General features: G+C 36.7%; 1 long non-coding RNA gene across 8 annotated transcripts in view; it reads left to right on the top strand.

Annotated features, from left to right (window-relative positions):
• The window catches only part of LOC137224941 (uncharacterized), a 367,121-nt gene that overhangs the window by 123,791 nt on the left and 223,297 nt on the right, over positions 1–20,033 (top strand). For 3 of the 8 annotated variants that reach the window (XR_010943580.1, XR_010943581.1, XR_010943578.1), the window contains one exon: positions 17,626–17,702. The exons of 4 other annotated variants lie outside the window; for them this stretch is intronic. This is a non-coding gene — a long non-coding RNA (uncharacterized lncRNA). The remainder of the gene's footprint in view (positions 1–17,625; positions 17,703–20,033) is intronic. One more of the 8 variants, XR_010943579.1, reaches the window with a different exon arrangement.

Raw genomic sequence — 20,033 nt, 5'->3', positions numbered from 1 at the left:
TCTGAAATCAGGAAGCATGATGCCACCAGCTTTGTTCTTTCTTCTCAGGATTGCTTTAGCAATTTAGGGTCTTTTGCAGTTTCATATAGATTTTAGGATTATTTGTTCTAGTTCTGTGAAAAATGTAATTGGTATTTAGATAGGGATTGTGTTAAATCTGTCTATTGCTTTGGGTAACATTTGGCAATATTAATTCTTCCAATCCAAGAACATGGGATATCTTTCCGTTTCTTTGTATCACTTTCAAATTCCTTCATCAGTGTTTTTTAGTTTTCAGAGTATAGTTCTTTTACCTCCTTGGTTAAGTTTATTCCTGAGTATTTAAAATTTTTTGGATGCAATTTTAAACAAGATTGTTTTTCTACTTTCTCTTTTTGATATTTTATTATTAGTGTATAGAAAAGCAACCGATTTTTCTATATTAATCTTGTATCTTACAACTTCACTGAATTCATTTATTAGTTCTAATAGTTTTTTGGTGGGGACTTTAGGGTTTTCTATGTATAGTATCATGTCGTCTGCAAATAGTGACAGTTTTACTTCTTACCTTCCAGTTTGGATGCTTTTTGTTTCTTTTTCTTGTGTGATTGCTGTGGCTAGGACTTCCTATACTATGTTAAATAGAAGTGGTGAGAGTGGGCATCCTTATCATGTTCCTGATTTTAGAGGAGAAGCTTTTAGTTTTTCATTGTTGAGTATGGTGTTAGATGTGGGTCTGTCACAAATGGCCTTTATTATGTTGAGATATGTTCCCTCTATACTAACTTTGATGAGAGTTTTCATCATGAGTAGTTGTTGAATTTTGTCAAATGCTTTTTCTGTGTCTATTGAGATGATCATGTGGTTTTTATCCTTCTGTTTGTTAATGTGGTGTATCACATCGATTAATTAGGGAATATTGAACCATACTTGCATCTCTAGAATAACCCACATGATCCATTTTATTTATTTATTTTAAAATTTTATTTATTTATTTTTGGCTGCATTGGGTCTTTGCTGCTGCGTGAGGGCTTCTCATTACGGTGGCTTCTCTTGTTTAGAGCACGGGCTCTAGGCACACAGTGTTCAGTAGTTGTGGCTTGAGGGCTCTGTAGCTGTGGCTCGTGGACTCTAGAGTGCAGGCTCAGTAGTTTTGGCACACAGGCTTAGTTACTCTGCAGCATGTGGGATCTTCCTGGACCAGGGATCAAACCCATGTCCCCTGCACTGGCAAGCAGATTCTTAACCACTGTGCCACCAGGGAAGTCCCAATCCATTTTATATGTTGTTGAATTCACTTTGCTAATATTTTGTTGAGCATCTATATTCATCGAAGATATTGGCTTGTAATTCTCTTGTTTTGTAGTGTCTTTATTTGGTTTTGGTATCAGGATAATGGCGGCCTTGTAGAATGAAGCTAGGAGTGTTCCCTACTCTTCAATTTTTTGGAATAGTCTGAGAAGGATAAGCATTAGCTCTTCTTTATATATATGTATAGATATTTTTTGCTGTGCCGTGTGGCATGCAGGATCCTAGTTCCCAGACCAGGGATTTCACCTGTGCCCCTTGCAGTGGAAGCACAGAGTCTTAACCACTGGACCACCAGGCAAGTCCGTCTTCTTTGTATGTTTGGTAGAATTCCCCTTTGAAGCCATCCAGTCCTAGACTTTTGTTTTTTTAAATTACAAATTCAGTTTCACTACTAGTGATCGGTATGTTCAGATTATGTATTTCTTCCTGATTCAGTCTTAGAAGGTTGGATATTTCTAGAAATTTGTCCATTTCTTCTAGGTTGTCCAATTTGTTTACATATAACTGTTCATAGTATTCTCTTACAATTTTTTTTTTTTTTTGTATCTCTTTGGTTGTTATTTCTCCTCTTTCATTTCTTGTTTTGTTTATTTGGGTCCTCTCTTTTTTTCTTGCTGAGCTCAGCTAAAGATTTATCAATTTTGTTTATTTTTTCAGAAAACCAGCTCTTGGTTTCACTGATCTATTCTATTGCTTTTTTTTGGTCTTGATTTTATTTATTTCCTTTCTGATATTTATTATTTCTTTCCTTCTGCTGACTTTGGGCTTTGTTTATTCCTCTTTTTCTAATTCCTTTAGACAGAAGTTTGGGTTGGTTATTTGAGACTTTTCTTGTTTCTTGAGGAAGGCCTGAATCACTATAAACTTCCCCCTTACCACTTCTTTTGCTGCATCCCATAGATTTTGGAAAGTTCTGTTTCCATTTTCATTTGTCTTGAGGTATTTTCTGATTTTATTTTTGATTTCTTCATTGACCCATTGGTTTTACAGCAACATGTTGTTTAGTCTTCACATGTTAGTGCTTTACCCATTTTTCTTCCTATAATTGATTTCTAGTGTCATACCATTGTGGTCAGAAAAAATGCTTGATATAATTTCTATCTGCTTAAAGTTGTTTAGACTTGTTTTGTGGCCTAGGGTATGATATCTCCTGGAAAATGTTCACATGTACTTGAAAAGAATGTGTATTCTGCTATTTTTGGATGGAATGTCCTGTAAATATGTATTTTGTCCAACTGGTATATGTTGTCATTTAAGACCACTATTGCCTTATTGATTTTCTGTCTGAATGATTTGTCCATTGATGTTAAAGTCCCCTACAGTTATTGGATTATTGTCAATTTCTCCCTTTAATGTCTCTTAATATTTGCTTTATATATTTAGGTGCTCCTGTATTGAGTGCATAAGTGTTAATGAGTGTAATATTCTCTTCTTGTATTGATCCCTTTATCATTATATAATGCCCTTCTTTGTCTTTTATTATAGACTTTGTCTTAAAGTCTGTTTTGTCTGATATGAGTACTGCTACCCCCGCTTTCTTATCTTTTCCATTTGCATGAAATATCTGTTTCCCCTCACTATCAGCCTGTGTGCTTTAGTTCTGAAATGAGTCTTTATAAGCAGTGTATAGGTGGGTCTTGTTTTTTTAATTTAATCAGCCACCCTATGTCTTTTGATTGGAGCATTTAGTCCATTGATATTTAAATTAATTAGTCATAGGTATGTACTTATTGCCATTTTATTACTTGTTTTCCAGTTGTTTTTTGTAGTTCTTCCCTGTTCTTTTCTTCTTTTAGTTTCTTTGCTTGTGGTTTAATGATTTTCTTTAGTGGTATGCTTTTGTTCCTTTTTTGTTCTTGTTTTTGAATACCTGTTGTATGTTTTTAACCTGTGGTTACCATGGGGTTCATATATGTTGACTTATAACTATATCTATTAGTTTTAAACAAGCAGTCCTTTGAGTTCAAATACATTCTAAAAGATATACATTTTTTTCTTCCTTCCCCACATTTTGTGTTTTTGATGTCATATTTTACATCTTCCTGTTTATCCCTGTACTGATTATTGTAGTTATAGTTAATTTTATATTTTTTTGTCTTTTAATCTTTGTGCTATCTTATTTAAGTAGTTGATTCTCAGCCTTTACTATATATTTGCCTTTACTAGTGGAATTTTTCCTTTCCTATAGATACTTACTTCTTATAGCATTTTCTCTCCCACTTAGAGAAGACCCTTTAATGTTGCCTTTCACGTCAGTTTAGTATTGTTGAACTCTTTCAGTTTTTGCTTGCCTGAGAAGTTCTTTATGTCTCCTTCAATTCTAAATAATAACCTTCCTGAGTAGAGTATCCTAGGTTGCAGGTTTTTCCCTCTCAGCTTATGCCACTCATTTCTGGCCTGCAAAGTTTCTGTGGAAAAATCAGCTGATAGCCTATGGGTGTTCCCTTGTATATGACTCTGTTTTTCTCTTGCTGCCTTTAGAATTCTCTCTTTAACTTTTGCCATTTTAATTATGATATGTCTTGTTGTGAGTCTGTTTGGATTCATCTTGCTCTGCGCTTCCTGTACCTGGCTATCTGTTTCTTTCTTCAGTTTTGGGAAGTTTTAAGCCATAATTTCATTAAATACATTTTTAATCCCCTTCTCTCTCTTTTCTCCTCTGGGCCCCTATAATGTGAATGTTGTTAAGCTTGATATTATCCCAAAGATCCATTAAGTTGTTCTAATTTTTAAATGTTTATTTATTTATTTTTGCTGTTCTCATTGGGTGATTTCCATTATTTTATATTCCAGAACACTTATGCATTCTTCTGTATCACCTAGTCTGCTGTTCATTCCTTCTAGTATATTTTTCATTTCAGTTATTGTATTCTTCAGTTCTGACTGGTTATTTTTGTATTCCATAGTTCCTTGTCAAAATTTTCACTGTGTTCATCTATTCTTTTCCCTAATTCAGTTAGCATACTTATTACTAATGTTTTGAATTTTTTAATCCAGTAAATTGTTTTATTACTTGCTTTTTACAAGCATTTTCTCTTGCTTTTTCAATTGAGACAAATTACTCCATCTTCTAATTTTAATTAACTTTTTATGTCTCTATGAAATTAGGTGAACAGTTACCTATTGCAGTCTTGAAGGTGTGTCCTTATGTGGGAGTGTCCCTATACAGTCTGTACGTGCCTAGTGGCTTTGGTGGGAGAGCTGAATTTTACATGAACACAAGTTGTGTCTTTCCTCAGGGTGTGCTGGAAGGTATCACCTTGGTGGGAGGTGGAACTTGAGATGGAGTGGCTAGAACCAGAGCCTGGTGTGCTCTGGGGCTCCTCCTTTGGTCAGTGGCCATCACCACCCTATTGGGTGGGGTCAGGTCACAAGTTCCTGGAGCAGAAGCCCTGAGGGTCGGGTCCAAGATGGCTCAGTTCCCTTGAAGTGTGAGCTCTCCCCACTCCCAGCAACACTGGAGCAAGAAGAGCTGGCTTGGGCACTTGGTGAGGTCTGGGGCACTGGGCTGTGAAAGTCCTGTGGCCCTTAGATATCTCAACTGTCTCTGATGCACCACCAGTGTAAATGCCAGCAATGGCTGCCCCCTCCCTGCTCAGACACCACTTCGCGTTTGAGCCACCTCAGCATCTCATGGCAGAGGTTGTTCCCTAGTCACGGCAGCTCTTGCTTCAGTGTGGAGCTGCCACATGAGGCAAGAGGTGCTGGAGCATTCGCTCAGCTCAGGCCAGAGCATGTGCTGGGACAGTAGCAGGAAACTAGTCAGCCACCCCTGCATTATCAAGCCACACTCTCTGCCCTGCACTGGGGGGCAAGGAAGTGCAAATGTGCTCCTCCCGAGTAGAGTCCAGGCTTCCCATAGCCTTACTGTTAATCCCACTGGCTCTTCAATAAGCCAAGGGGTCTCATCTTCCCTTTGTTGGACCTCATGGTTGGGGTGCCCAATATGTGGATCAAACTGCTCATTCCTAAGGGATCTCCACTCATGTAATCTCCCATTTCCTGTAAGACCCCTCTCAGGGGCACAGGTCCTGACCTGATTGCTTTACTTTCCTTCCTACCCAATTCTGTGTGGATCTTTCTTACAGCCTTGGTTGTACAGGAGTCTTTCTGCCAGTCTTCAGTTAGTTTTCATTGAGAATTGTTCCACAAGTAGATGTATTTTTGATGTGTTTGTTGGGGGGAGGTGAGCTGTGCATCGTCCTACTACACCATATTGATCTAACTCCCTTGCTTGTCTTAATGGCCAGTCACTGAGCAATAAATATGTGCGCCACATGGCCATTCAGTTTGGTTGCAATATGGATGAAATCATTAAATCATCCACTTTACATCCCTATTAATTGAGTTTTATTTAATTAAATTAAGTAGTTATTTAATGAACCAATTAACTGCTCTACAAGTTGACCCTCCAGTTACTTTGTAGAGTTCTCACCTAAGCCAAGTAAACATACTTAACTTTAGGCTAGATCATTACAATGATGCTTTCAGATTTAACTAATTTGGGTGGTGGCGGGGGGAAAGTAAATGAAGGGAGACCTCAGACAAGCACATCATCATTCAACCCAGGCAAAAAAGATATGTCTTGGCAATCCATGAGACATCACTTCATGTCTTTACTTTTAGATTCTATATTTCAGAAGTTAATATTTTTTCAAAGAGATTATTTCTTTACCTAGAAACACTGCCACCAGGTAACAATAGCTCCTACTTCTGTTAGTTCCAAAAGGAAAAGCTAAAATTAGAGAACCATTCTCTAGGATTTCTAAGTCATAGTATTCTTCTTGTGTCTCCATGATATAATTATTATTTTTCTATGTATTTATTTTTATATAAAAATAAGCTTTGCTTTTGAGTAGTTGAGTTTAGCTACCACTATTTTAAAGATGATAATTTAGAAAAAAGAAGTGCAGAGATAAATGTTTAAGGTACAGTCCATTACCTCCTAACTAATCCTTCACTTCCATTAATCTACAAAAATTTTAGCTTGAAATCAAAGCACAAACGAAAGCCATGTTCCCTCCCATGTCTTGGCTTCAGTGCCTGGCTTGTTTCTCTCAGTAGTCAACAAAGCACTGCCTCAGGAACAGGCAGCTCATTGCTCTTTTCTCTTCTCCCTTCCCCAAACTATTCACATTAAAAACAGAAAAGGTTTAGTTTGCCTTTATAGTTTTGATACTTTGGAATCCTCATCTTATTTTTCTTTGATTCATGCTAATGTCAAATTATAAACCATATTCCTTTCTGAAAAAATAAGCAATTGAGTGAAAAACAACCCTCAGAGGTTATACTAGCCTTCCCCTATAGATTTTTAATTTAAATCTTAATCAACAGTTTCTTTGCAATTTCCAGAAAATGTATTTGCATTAACAAAGATGGATTATAGTAATTACCACTAATTTCAATAATGAAAATGAATGTAATTTTCTTTGAAATGCTGACTTTAATTCTTTTTATTCACTTGCCGGCATCAGTAATCTTCACACTGATGAGGCTAGAGGTAGAGAGAAAGAGGATGAAGTGATGGAGATTGTGGGGGTCCCAGCTTGAATTTTGTTCTGTAGTTACTAAGGCTAGTTGTTTGATGCACACAAAGGTTTATGAATATGAAATATGCAGATGTATTTTAAAGATATTCATTAAAACCAATATGCAAATCTCCTGGTGCTTGTTCTGTTGCTCAGGCACCTAAATGACCTCAATCCACTCAGTTCTCCAGAATGTCATACTATTTTTGAGCAAGGAGAAATTTCTTGAGGCTTGATTTTACAAGAATGGAAAAGAGATTGTATGTAGAGAGGAAAAGTCCCCTTGTGTTTAACGGACCACTTCACCAGTTACAAGAAAGATTTCTTTGCAGTCAATAGCTTTAGCTGTCAAAGAGGAATAAGAAGTGCAGAGTAAGCATTATAAAAGGTTAAAGGCAAGAAAACTATGTTTTATACATAAAATACATTTACGTATAAAATGGATAGTGCTTACACAGTTTGTACATAACTTTAAGAGATATTTAGAGGAGGCAAAATATCAGGTTAGCAAATTCTAGATGTCAACATGAGAAACTTTTAAATAACACTTGTATGTACCTTTTATCTTCTGAAAATAAACTCCCTTCTAATGGCCAGTTGGAATAAAATGATTTCCAAATAATTTCTCTAGTACATGGTGAAAATATCTTTTGATTCCCTATTAAATAAAGAATTCCTACTTTTCTTAATCAAAAAAATTTTTCATAATCAAAAATGTCTAAATTGGCAAAAGAAATATAGAATTAGTGTGATATGGTGGAAATAACAATGAACAGGGTATGAGAATACCTAGACTGTAGTCCAAGTTCTTCACCACTTTAATAGCTATGTGGCTTTGCAACCTTAATGCGTCAGCTACTATTTCTTCAGTAGCAGTGGAGGGAGTAATAATAGCTGCCCTGTCTTCCTCGCAGGGTTCTGATGAGGATCAGTTGGGAATATTGAGAAATGACTTGCCATAAACCACTATCAACTCCACTTGTTCCAGGAAATGCTGGGCCACTGATCATCCTCTACCCAAAACACCAAACAGTCCTTCGTCTTTTTGAAACTTCCCTAAACTTCTTCTTGCCTTTTTATAGTCAACCAAGGACTATCAGTTTATCTGAAGACCAATTAGAAAGTCTACCTAACTTCCAAAAATCCCACCTTCATAGGACACTTGCCAATCAGAGATTGTCTCAGTATTTCCTCTATTAAACTTTGTCTTCTTTCCAAAATTTTTGAACCTCTGCTGAAACAAAAGATGAGTTTCCTTCTTTCCATTTTTTGATTGGATTGTTTGTTTTTTTTGATAGTGAGTTGTATGAGCTGTCTGTATCTTTTGGATATTAACCCCTTGTCAGTTGCATCATTTGCAAATATTTTCTCCCATTCTGTAGGTTGTCTTTTCGTTTGTTGATGGTTTCCTTTGTGTGCAAAAGCTTTTACATTTGATTAACTCCCATTTACTTATTTTTTCTTTTATTTCCCTTGCCTTGGCAGAGTGATCTAAGAAAATATTGCTATGATTTATGTCTGAGAACGTTTTGCCTATATTGTCTTCTAGGAGTTTTATGGTGTCATGTCTTATAATTAGGTATTGAAACAATTTTGAGTTTATTTTTGTAGATGTTGTGAAGGAGTGTTCTAATTTTATTGATTTACAAGTAGCACTCCAGCTTTCCAAACACCACTTGCTGAAAAGACTGTTTTTTCTCATACAGTTACTAGCTGTATGACCTAGGACAATTTACTTAATAAATGCTATAACTTGTATATTCTTGACTCCTTTGTCATAGATTAATTGACTATAGGTGTGTGGGTTTATTTCTGGGCTCTTTATTCTGTTCCAGTGATCTCTACAGTATGTCTGTTTTTGTGCCAATACCATGCTGTTTTGGTTACTGTAGCTTTGTAGTATTGTCTGAAGTCTGGAAGGGTTATGCCTCCAGTTTTGTTCTTTTTCCTAAGGATTTTGTTTGTCAATTCTGGGGCTTTCATAGTTCCATATAAATTTTAGTGTCATCTGTTCCAGTGCTGTGAAAAATGTTAGGGCAGAAGACCTAAATAGACATTTCTCCAAAGAAGACATACAGATAGCCAGCAGGCACATAAAAAGATGCTCAACATCTCTAATTATTAGAGAAATGCACATCAAAACCACAATGAGCTACCACTTCACACAGGTCAAAATGGCTATCATCAAAAAGTCTACAAATAATAAATGCTGGAGAGGGTGCGGAGAAAAGGGAACTCTTCTGCACTGTAGATGGGGATGTAAATTGGTGCAGCCACTATGTAAAACAGTGTGGAGGTTCCTTTAAAAACTAAAAACAGAGTTACCACATGATCCAGTAATCTCACTCCTGAGCTAGGGCTGTGCACCACAACTACTGAGCCTGCACTCTAGGGCCCACGAGCATATATCTGGAAAAGATGAAAATTCTAATTCCAAAAGATACATATGCCCCTATGTTCATAGCAGCACTATTTACAGTAGCAAGACATGGAAGCAACCCAAGTGCCTATCAACAGACAATTGGCTTTTATATATATATATATATATATATATATATATATATATATATATATATAAAATGGAATATTACTCAACCATAAAAAAGAATGAAATATTGCCATTTGCAGCAACATGGGTGGATCTAGAGAATATCCTATTAAGTGAACTAAGTCAGACAGAGAAAGACAAATACCGTATGATATCACTTATATGTGGAATCTAAAAAATAATACAAATAAGTCTATATACAAAACAAACAGACTTCCATAGGAAACAAACTTATGGTTACCAAAGAGGAAAGGGAGGAGGGGAGGGATAAATTAGGAGTATGAGATTAATAGATACAAACTACCATACATAAAATACATAAACAACAATGATTTACTAGATAGCACAGGGAACTATATTCAATATTTTGTAATAACCTATAATGGAAAATAATCTGAAAATATATATGTAACTGAATCACTTTACTGTACACCTGAAACTAACACAATATTGTAAATCAACTATACTTCAATAAAAAAAATAAATGTGTCGGCTTCCCTGGTGGTGCAGTGGATAAGAAACGGCCTGCCAATGCAGGGGACACAGGTTTGATCCCTGATCCGGGAAGGTCCCACATGCTGTGGAGCAACTAAGCCTGTGCACCACAACTACTGAGCCTGCACTCCAGGGCCCATGAGCCACAACTACTGAGCTCACATGCCACACTACTGAATCCCGCATGCCTAGAGCCTGTGCTTTGCAACAAGAGAAGCCACTGCAATGAGAAGCCTGTGTACTGCACTGAAGAGTGGCCCCTGCTCGCTGCCAACTAGAGAAAGCCTGCATGCAGCAACGAAGACCCAACACAACCAAAAATAAATAAAAATAAAAAAATATGCGTTTCCTTGCTACAAGTTTATGCCTTTGTTACTTTTGTCTTGGACTTAAGTTTTTCTTTGACAACATCTCTGTGTCAGCCTTTATAACGTATTTAAATAAATGTAAGACTGCTACTGAAGTCCTTTAAATTTGTTCAAATTTAAATTTGTTAAAGGATCTAGCAAAACTAAAAATAAAAATTTAAGGGATTAAATTTAAAGTTCTTTTGGGAAAAGCAAACTATAAGAGATAGCTGTTTTCATGTTTCAGAATCTAGGCTAGTCATGTTTCATAATAACCACCTTTGTAAGTGCTTTGTGCTTACCATTTTAGAGACAGTAGAGTATATCTCTGGAGGCTGACTGCCTTGTTTTGATCCCTGGCCCTACCAGTTACTAGCTGTATGACCTAGGACAACTTACTTAATAAATGCTATAACTTATGAAACACTATATGTCAGGCACCATGATAAACATCAAATGTAACTATTTCATTGAATCCTTAATGAAATTGTTATTGTTATCATTCTCATTTTAGAGAAACCCAGAAAGGTAAGTAATTTTCCCAAGATCACAAACCCAGCAGTTTCCACATCAACAAAACAAGAGCTATTAATAGCATATAAGTCAAAGTGTTGTTGAAATGATTACATGAGACAAAGCATGTAAATTATTTGTTTAGCAAACTGATACATACAAAGCATTCAGTAAATGTTTTGCTATTGTAATTGTTTTTGTCACTATTACTAGGTGAATATAATTGTCTATATTATTAAGATCAAGAAACTTCAGCTCAGTCAGCTCTACCCACCACCAGTCCCTCCCATCAGGAAACTTACACAAGCTTCTTAGATAGCCTCATCCACCAGAGGGCACACAGCATAAGCAAGAACTACAATCCTGCAGCCTGTGGAACAAAAACCACATTCACGGAAAGATAGACAAGATGAAAAGGCAGAGGGCTATGTACCAGATGAAGGAACAAGACAAAACCCCAGAAAAACAACTAAATGAAGTGGAGATAGGCAGCCTTCCAGAAAAAGAATTCAGAATAATGATAGTGAAGATGATACAGGACCTCAGAAAAAGAATGGAGGCAAAGCTCAAGAAGATGCAAGAAATGTTTAACAAAGACCTAGAAGAATTAAAGAACAAACAAACAGAGATGAACAATACAATAACTGAAATGAAAACTACACTAGAAGGAATCAATAGCAGAATAACTGAGGCAGAAGAATGGATAAGTGACCTGGAAGACAGAATGGTGGAATACACTGCTGCAGAACAGAATAAAGAAAAAAGAATGAAAAGAAAGGAAGACAGCCTAAGAGACCTCTGGGACAACATTAACATAACAACATTCATATTATAGGGGTCCCAGAAGGAGAAGAAAGAGAGAAAGGCCAGAGTAAATATTTGAAGAGATTATAGTCGAAAACTTCCCTAACATGGGAAAGGAAATAGCCACCCAAGTCAAGGAAGCGCAGTGAGTCCCATATAGGATAAACCCAAGGAGAAACACGCCGAGACACATAGTAATCAAATTGGCAAAAATTAAAGACAAAGAAAAATTATTGAAAGCAGCAAGGGAAAAATGACAAATAACATACAAGGGAACTCCCATAAAGTTAACAGCTGATTTCTCAGCAGAAACTCTACAAGCCAGAAGGGGGTGGCATGATATAGTTAAAGTGATGAAAAGGAAGAACCTACACCAAGATTACTCTACCCGACAAGGATCTCATTCAGATTTGATGGAGAAATGAAAAGCTTTACAGACAAGCAAAAGTTAAGAGAATTCAGCACAACCAAACCAGCTCTACAACAAATACTAAAGGAACTTCTCTAAGTGGGAAACACAAGAGAAGAAAAGGACCTACAAGAACAAACCCAAAACAATTAAGAAAATGGTCATAGGAACATGCATATTGATAATTACCTTAAACTTGAATGGATTAAGTGCTCCAACCAAAAGACACAGGCTTGCTGAATGGATACAAAAACAAGACCCATCTATATGCTGTCTACAAGAGACCCACTTCAGACCTAGGGACACATACAGACTGAGAGTGAGGGGATGAAAAAACATATTCCATGCAAATGGAAATCAAAAGAGAGCTGTAGTAGCACTACTCATATCAGATAAAATAGACTTTAAAATAAAGAATGTTACAAGAGACAAGGAAGGGCACTACATAATGGTCAAGGGATCAATCCAAGAAGAAGATATAACCATTATAAATATATGTGCACCCAACATAGGAACACCTCAATACATAAGGCAACTGCTAACAGCTCTAAAAGAAGAAATCGACAGTAACACAATAATAATGGGGGACTTAACACCTCACTTACACCAATGGACAGATCATCCAAAATTAAAATAAATAAGGAAACAGAAGCTTTAAATGACACAATAGACCAGATAGATTTAATTGATATTTAGAGGACATTCCATCCCCAAACAGCAGATTACACTTTCTTCTCAAGTGCACACGGAACATTCTCCAGTATAGATCACATCTTGGGTCACAAATCAAGCCTCAGTAAACTTAAGAAAATTGAAATCATATCAAGCATCTTTTCTGACCACAACAATATGAGATTAGAAATGAATTACAGGGAAAAAACCGTAAAAATCACAAACACATGGAGGCTAAACAAAATGTTAGTAAATAACCAAGCGATCACTGAAGAAGTCAAAGGGGAAATCAAAAAATATCTAGAAACAAATGACAAGGAAAACACAATGATCCAAAACCTATGGGATGCAGCAAAAGCAGTTCTAAGAGAGAAGTTTATAGCTATACAAGCCTACCTCAAGAAATAAGAAAAATCTCAAATAAACAATCTAATTACACCTAAAGGAACTAGAGAAAGAAGAACAAACAAAACCCAAAATTAGCAGAAGAAAAGAACTCATAAAGATCAGAGCAGAAATAAATAAAATAGAAACAAAGAAAACAATAGCAAAGATCAATAAAACTAAAAGCTGGTTCTTTGAGAAGATAGACAAAATTGATAAATCATTAGCCAGACTCATCAAGAAAAAGAGGGAGAGGACCCAAATCAATAAAACTAGAAATGAAAAAGGAGAAGTTACAACAGACACCGCAGAAATACAAAGCATCCTAAGAGACTACTACAAGCAACTCTATGCCAATAAAATGGACAACCTGGAAGAAATGGACACATTCTTAGAAAGGTATAACCCTCCACGACTGAATGAGGAAGAAATAGAAAATATGAGCAGACCAGTCACAAGTAAAGAAATTGAAACTGTGATTAAAAATCTTCCAACAAACAAAAGCCCAGGACCAGATGGCTTCTCAGGTGAATTGTATCAAACATTTAGAGAAGAGCTAACACCCATCCTTCTCAAACTCTTCCAAAAAATTGCAGAGGAAGAAACACTCCCAAAGTCATTCTATGAGGCCACCATCACCCTGATACCAAAAGCAGACAAAGATACTACAAAAAAAGAAAATTACAGACCACTATCACTGATCAATATAGATTCAAAAATTCTTAACAAAATACTAGCAAGGAGAATCCAAAACACATTAAAAGGATCATACACCATGATCAGGTGGGATTTATCCCAGGGATGCAAGGATTCTTCAGTTTACGCAAATCAATCAATGTGATACACCATATTAATGAAGAATAAAAACCATAAGATAATCTCAATAGATGCAGAAAAAGCTTTTGACAATATTCAACACCAATTTATGATAAAAACTCTCGAGAAAGTGGACATAGAGGGAACCTACCTCAACATAATAAAGGCCATATATGGCAAACCCATAGCAATCATCATTCAATGTTGATAAACTGAAAGCATTTCCTCTAAGATCAGGAACAAGACAAGGATGTGCACTCTCAGCACTATTATTCAACATAGTTTTGGAAGTCCTAGCCATGGCAATCAGAGAAGAAAAAGAAATAAAAGGAATACAAATTGGAAAAGAAGAAGTAAAACTGTCACTGTTTGCAGATGACATGATACTATACAGAGAGAACCCTAAAAGTGCCACCAGAAAGCTACTAGAGCTAATCAATGAATTTGGTAAAGTTGCAGTATACAAAATTAATGCACAGAAATCTTTTGCATTCCTGTACACTAATGATGAAAAATCTGAAAGAGAAATTAAGGAAACACTCCCATTTACCACTGCAACAAAAAGAATAAAATACCTAGGAATAAACCTACCTAGGGAGACAAAAGACCTGTATGCAGAAAACTATAAGACACTGATGAAAGAAATTAAAGATGATACCAACAGAGATATACCATATTCTTGGATTGGAAGAATCAATATTGTGAAAATAACTATACTACCTAAAGCAATCTACTGATTCAATGCAATCCCTATCAAGCTACCAATGGCATTTTTTACAGAACTAAAACAAAAAAATCTTAAAATTTGTACGGAGACACAAAAGACCCTGAATAGCCAAAGCAGTCTTGAGGGAAAAAAGCAGAGCAGGAGGAATCAGAGTCCCTGACTTCAGACTATACTACAAAGCTACAGTAATCAAGACAACATGGTACTGGCACAAAAACAGAAACATAGATCAATGGAACAAGATAGAAAGCCCAGAGATAAACCCACGAACCTATGGTCAACTAATCTATGACAAAGGAGGCAAGGATATACAATGGAGAAAAGATAGTCTCTTCAATAAGTGGTGCTGGGAAAACTGGACAGCTACATGTAAAAGAATGAAATTAGAACACTCCCTAACACCATACACAAAAATAAACTCAAAATGTGTTAGAGACCTAAATGTAAGACCAGACACTATAAAACTCTTAGAGGAAAACACAGGAAGAACATTGTTTGACATAAATCACAGCAAGATCTTTTTTGATCCACCTACTAGAGTAATGGAAGTAAAAAGAAAAATAAACAAATTGGACCTAATGAAACTTCAAAGCTTTTGCACAGCAAAGGAACTAGAAACAAGACAAAAAGACAACCCTCAGAATGGGAAAAAAATTTGCAAATGAATCAACGGACAAAGGGTTAATCTCCAAAATTTATAAACAACTCATGCAGCTCAATATTAAAAAAAACAACCCAATCCAAAAATGGTCAGAAGACCTAAATAGATGTTTCTCCAAAGAAGACATACAGATGGCCAAGAAGTATATGAAAAGCTGCTCAACATCACTAATTATTAGAGAAATCCAAATCTAAAACTACCATGAGGTATCACCTCACACCAGTTAGAATGGGTATCAGAAAATCTGCAAACAACAAATGCTGGGGAGGGTGTGGACAAAAGGGAACCCTCTTGCACAGTTGGTGGGAATGTAAATTGATACAGCCACTATGGAGAATAGTGAGGATGTTCTTTAAAAAACTAAAAATAGAATTACCATACGATCCAGCAATCCCACTCCTGGGTATATACCCAGAGAAAACCATAATTCAAAAAGACACATGCACCCCAATGTTCATTGTAGCACTGTTTACAACAGCCAGGTCATGGAAGCAACCTAAATGCCCATCGACAGATGAATGGATAAAGAAGATGTGATACATATATACAATTGAATATTACTCAGCCATAAAAATGAATGAAATTTGGTCATTTGTTGAGACGTGGATGGATCTAGAGAGTGTCCTACCGAGTGAAGTAAGTCAGAAAGAGAAAATCAAATATTGTATATTAACGCATGTATGTGGAACCTAGAAAAATGGTACAGATGAACCGGTTGTAGGGCAGAAATTGAGACAGATGTAGAGAACAAACGTATGGACACCAAGGGGGGAAAGCCATGGGAGGATGGAGATGATGGTATGTTGAATTGGGCGATTGGGATTGATATGTATACACTGATGTGTATAAAATTGATGACTAATAACCTGCTGTATAAAAAAATAAAGTTCAAAAATTAAAAAAAAAAAGTAACTTCAGCTGGCCTTAAAAAACCCAACCAAACCAAACCAAACATATATTGGGAAGAATGAATAACATATTGATACTTTAAAATAGAGAGAATTTAGATTAGCCAGAGAAAAAGTTGATAAGCTTTTCTTAAAAAATAAATTTATTTTATTTATTTATTTTTTGCTGTGTTGGGTCTTCATTGCTGCATGTGGGCTTTTTCTAGTTGCAACGAGTGGGGGCTACTCTTCGTTGTGGTGTGCAGGCTTCTCACTTCAGTGGCTTCTCTTGTTGAGGAGCAGAGGCTTTAGAGCGCGGGCTTCAGTAGTTGGCAGCATGCGGGCTCAGTAGTTGTGGCTCGTGGGCTCTAGAGTGCAGGCTCAGTAGTTGTGGTGCACAGGCTTAGTTCCCACCAGGGAAGCTCCCATAAGCTTCTTTTTTTGCATGAAGAGCTAAAATGTTCCTCACTTGAATCCTTGCAACTAACACAGGAGAATGTCAAGGAGAAAAAGTTACTGTTAAGTTCTTATGGGAGACAGCTAGGGGCAGTTGATGTATACTGTTGAAGGGTTGAGTTTGGGAAAGGGACATCTTTACCTATGAGTCACTGCTGTTCCAGAATTACTCCATTTTAAGGATCTATATTTAAGGCCTTAAGATATAGAGAGTCTTATACTATGCCTCAGTATTTGAAGTGCTAGCAAGTTACAGATTAGTGAATTATTTGAAAGCTTGGGGAAAATGATAGTGGCCTCTAAATTGTAGTTTACCATAACAGGGCCTGGTTACATGGATTAATAGAACACAAGTCATATAAGTTTGGCTAGTCAGTGAGGTAATGTAGAAAGATCTGGGTCACTGCTGGGAATTAAAAACCCGAGTAGGAGTGGTGCTGGGAGCCGACTTCAGAAGCTAAAGAGTCCTCTGAGGCTGCAGAAGAAAAAAGCAAGGGAGTAAGAAAGAGATTGAAAGGGGTAGCAAAGGCAAATCATGCTTAGTTCATTCCAGCCCCAATTTTAACAATGTCCATAAAAGAACAGTGATTCCACTTACTCAATCCCTGTTGATTAATTGATATAAGTACTTCAAGTGTCAGGCATTGTGAAACTTATGGGAATATTAGACCAGGTGGGAGAGGACTAGGGTCATTGCAGGCCAACGAATGAGCTGTTTTGAGGCTTGCAATGCCATTTAAATTTCTCTCTATAATAGTTGCCTAGTCATTTAACCTCTGGGCCTTGGTTGCTTCATCTGTAAAATGAAGACCTTGAACTATAAGATCTCTGGGGAACTTTGCAGCATTAAAATGTTATGATTCTCTTTGACTTATTTTGGGGGAAAATGTATGATCCTCTTTGGTTAATAAAGAATTAAAAAAAGAAGCTCACATCTCACAAGGGTGCATATGAATGGATAAGTGCATACCCAAACACATACATGCATATTTAGTATTATGAGGATTATCATGAAAAAATACTAATAAAACTGGAGTGACATAAGATTGAAGAGATATATAACTTACAAAATATTTCTGTCTTTGCAGTGTGAAATAACATAATAACATATATGCTTTTACAAGAATAATCTTCTGGCCAAAGGTGAGGGGATGTAGCAATTCATGTAAGTAAAGTTCAAACTTTATTTACTCAAAAAGTAATAGCATCCTTTGCTCTGTATCTTAAGGCTATAAGAAAGCATCCCCTAGGTTCTTGCCCATAGTTTGAAAATGCCTTTATCCCAAGGATTTTTCATTTTGATAAGTAATTATCTCAGAAAGATTAAAGCAAAGATTCCCTAAACTGACCCTTAGGAAGTACTTTAATTTTTCAAATTACTCAGTCACTGCCAATGTCATTTTGACAACTTCTTTTTCAAGAAGCTTTATGAATTGAAAGCTTTATGTATAGCTAGCAGACCTGTTCCTCATGAAGTGTGGGATCCAAGGCAGTGTGACTCCATTCTTTCTTATTAGTAGAAGTGACAAGACTTACTGGAAACTGAAACAATGGGGTCAAGCAGTGAATAAAGAAAAAGGAAAAAAGCAAGACTGGGAAATTCTCAACCCAAACTAACTAAAACATTCATGATATCCTATAAAGAGATGGCTGCAGTTGAGGTGTCTGAGTAACAGAATGCTATTTAAGAGAAACTGCTGGTGATCATAAAAAGTTACTAGCAATGACAGGAAAGCCAAGGAAGAGAAGACAAGATTAAGAAATAAAATCTCCCTCTTGTGCAAATGGAAGGTCTCAGTGCCTTTCTATATGATTCGTATAAGCTGCTGGTGGTTATCAGTGGGATACACAAGAGAGGTAGATCAATTTCCAAGGAACAGTTTGAAATTTTTGGTTATTTCTGCAGACCCAGTAATAAAGACACTGAAGACTAACCAAAAGCTTAAGACATTTTCTATGCTTATAAAACTAATTTTCATTCATTCGTTATTTTTATGTTAATAAGCACACAATTTGAGTATCCTTTATATTCCTTTACATAATCAGTGGATGAAATACAAGAAAGGAAAAAAAATGGTCCGTGTCCTTAAGGAGTTTAAAATCTATTTGGAAATAAAATATAATTTTGTTTTGATTAATTCCCCATATTGGTGTAATAAACTAACTTGTAAGAAACCTGAAAAATCAAGTAAAAAATTTTCCTCTGAAATGCTTAAGCGGGGAGGTTAATAATAGTGTTTGCTTTATGTAAAAACTGACTAAAAGATAATGCAGTCTGTTTTATTACAGCTAAATTTATTCATCTTCTATATGCTGTAATTTTATTCAGAACCTATTTTTATCCTGCTGGATATTTCAGTCTTAAAATTCACATGGCCCAAGGGAAGAACCTCCTGGAATGTATCATCTGTTCCACTCAGTAGTTAGACTGCCTAAGTTCCAACAGCTGGAACTTATGCCTCTTTACATGATCTCCCTTTATCCCCATGGAGCCCTTTAGACGTGTTCTTATTCCCCCACTGTCCTTGGGGGAAAACTCCTAGCATCTGGAAGCTGGGACTATATACAAGTTAGATATGGATGCCTTTATCTATTTGTTGTTTAGGGCTGGTATTCCAGTTTTTTAGTTCAGTGTGAATATGTAAAGCATGATTGTGGAGGGATAAATATTTTTCAGGCAAATGAGAGTGCTGGTAAAAGTGAATAAAGGTGGTATGAGACTAGAAACTAGATTCTTTGATAAAGATCCTAAAGTTGTTTCTACTGGAGAGTAGAAAATTTTAGGGAAACGTAAATAGCTGTCTTCAAATACCTGAAAGGTTGACACGTGGGGACAAAAAGATTATGGTGGCTCATGGAGCTGCAATAGCTTCTAAGGAGTGGAAAGTAGTGGGAGCAGCTTTTATTTATTTATTTATTATTATTATTTTTTGCGGTACGCAGGCCTCTCACTGTTGTGGCTTCTCCCGCTGTGGAGCACAGGCTCTGGACGCGCAGGCCCAGTGGCCATGGCTCACGGGCCCAGCCGCTCTGTGGCATGTGGGATCTTCCGGGTCCGGGGCATGAACCCACGTCCCTTGCATCAGCAGGCGGACTCTCAACCACTGCGCCACCAGAGAAGCCTAGAGCAGCTTTTGACTCAACCTCAAAAGACGATAGCTATTCCCTATCCCTGTTGAAGCAGAATCTAAATGACTGCCTGTGGTTTTGTAGAGGTGAAGTAAACGGGATTAGACAAGGAGGTGGGACTTGTTTGGGACTTGAGATAGGGATAGTGAATGGGTTCAATTCCCATGCCAAGTGTGATCAACTGGTAAGGGCTGCCTGGAGCACTGTGGCCCTCTGACACTATCCCAGCTCATGAAGAAGAAATGCTATGATTGGTTAAGATAGATGTGTATGCCATGCATTTTCTTTCTCTGGGATGCTCCTTTAAAATTCTCTCCACTCCTTAGATTCTGTGATGCTAGGTCATACCAGTTGGTCTACAACTAGC

This window comes from Pseudorca crassidens, chromosome 5 (assembly GCF_039906515.1).
Source record: "Pseudorca crassidens isolate mPseCra1 chromosome 5, mPseCra1.hap1, whole genome shotgun sequence".
In the NCBI taxonomy this organism is placed as follows: Eukaryota; Metazoa; Chordata; class Mammalia; order Artiodactyla; family Delphinidae; genus Pseudorca; species Pseudorca crassidens.
This window is presented reverse-complemented; position numbering and strand designations above follow the sequence as displayed.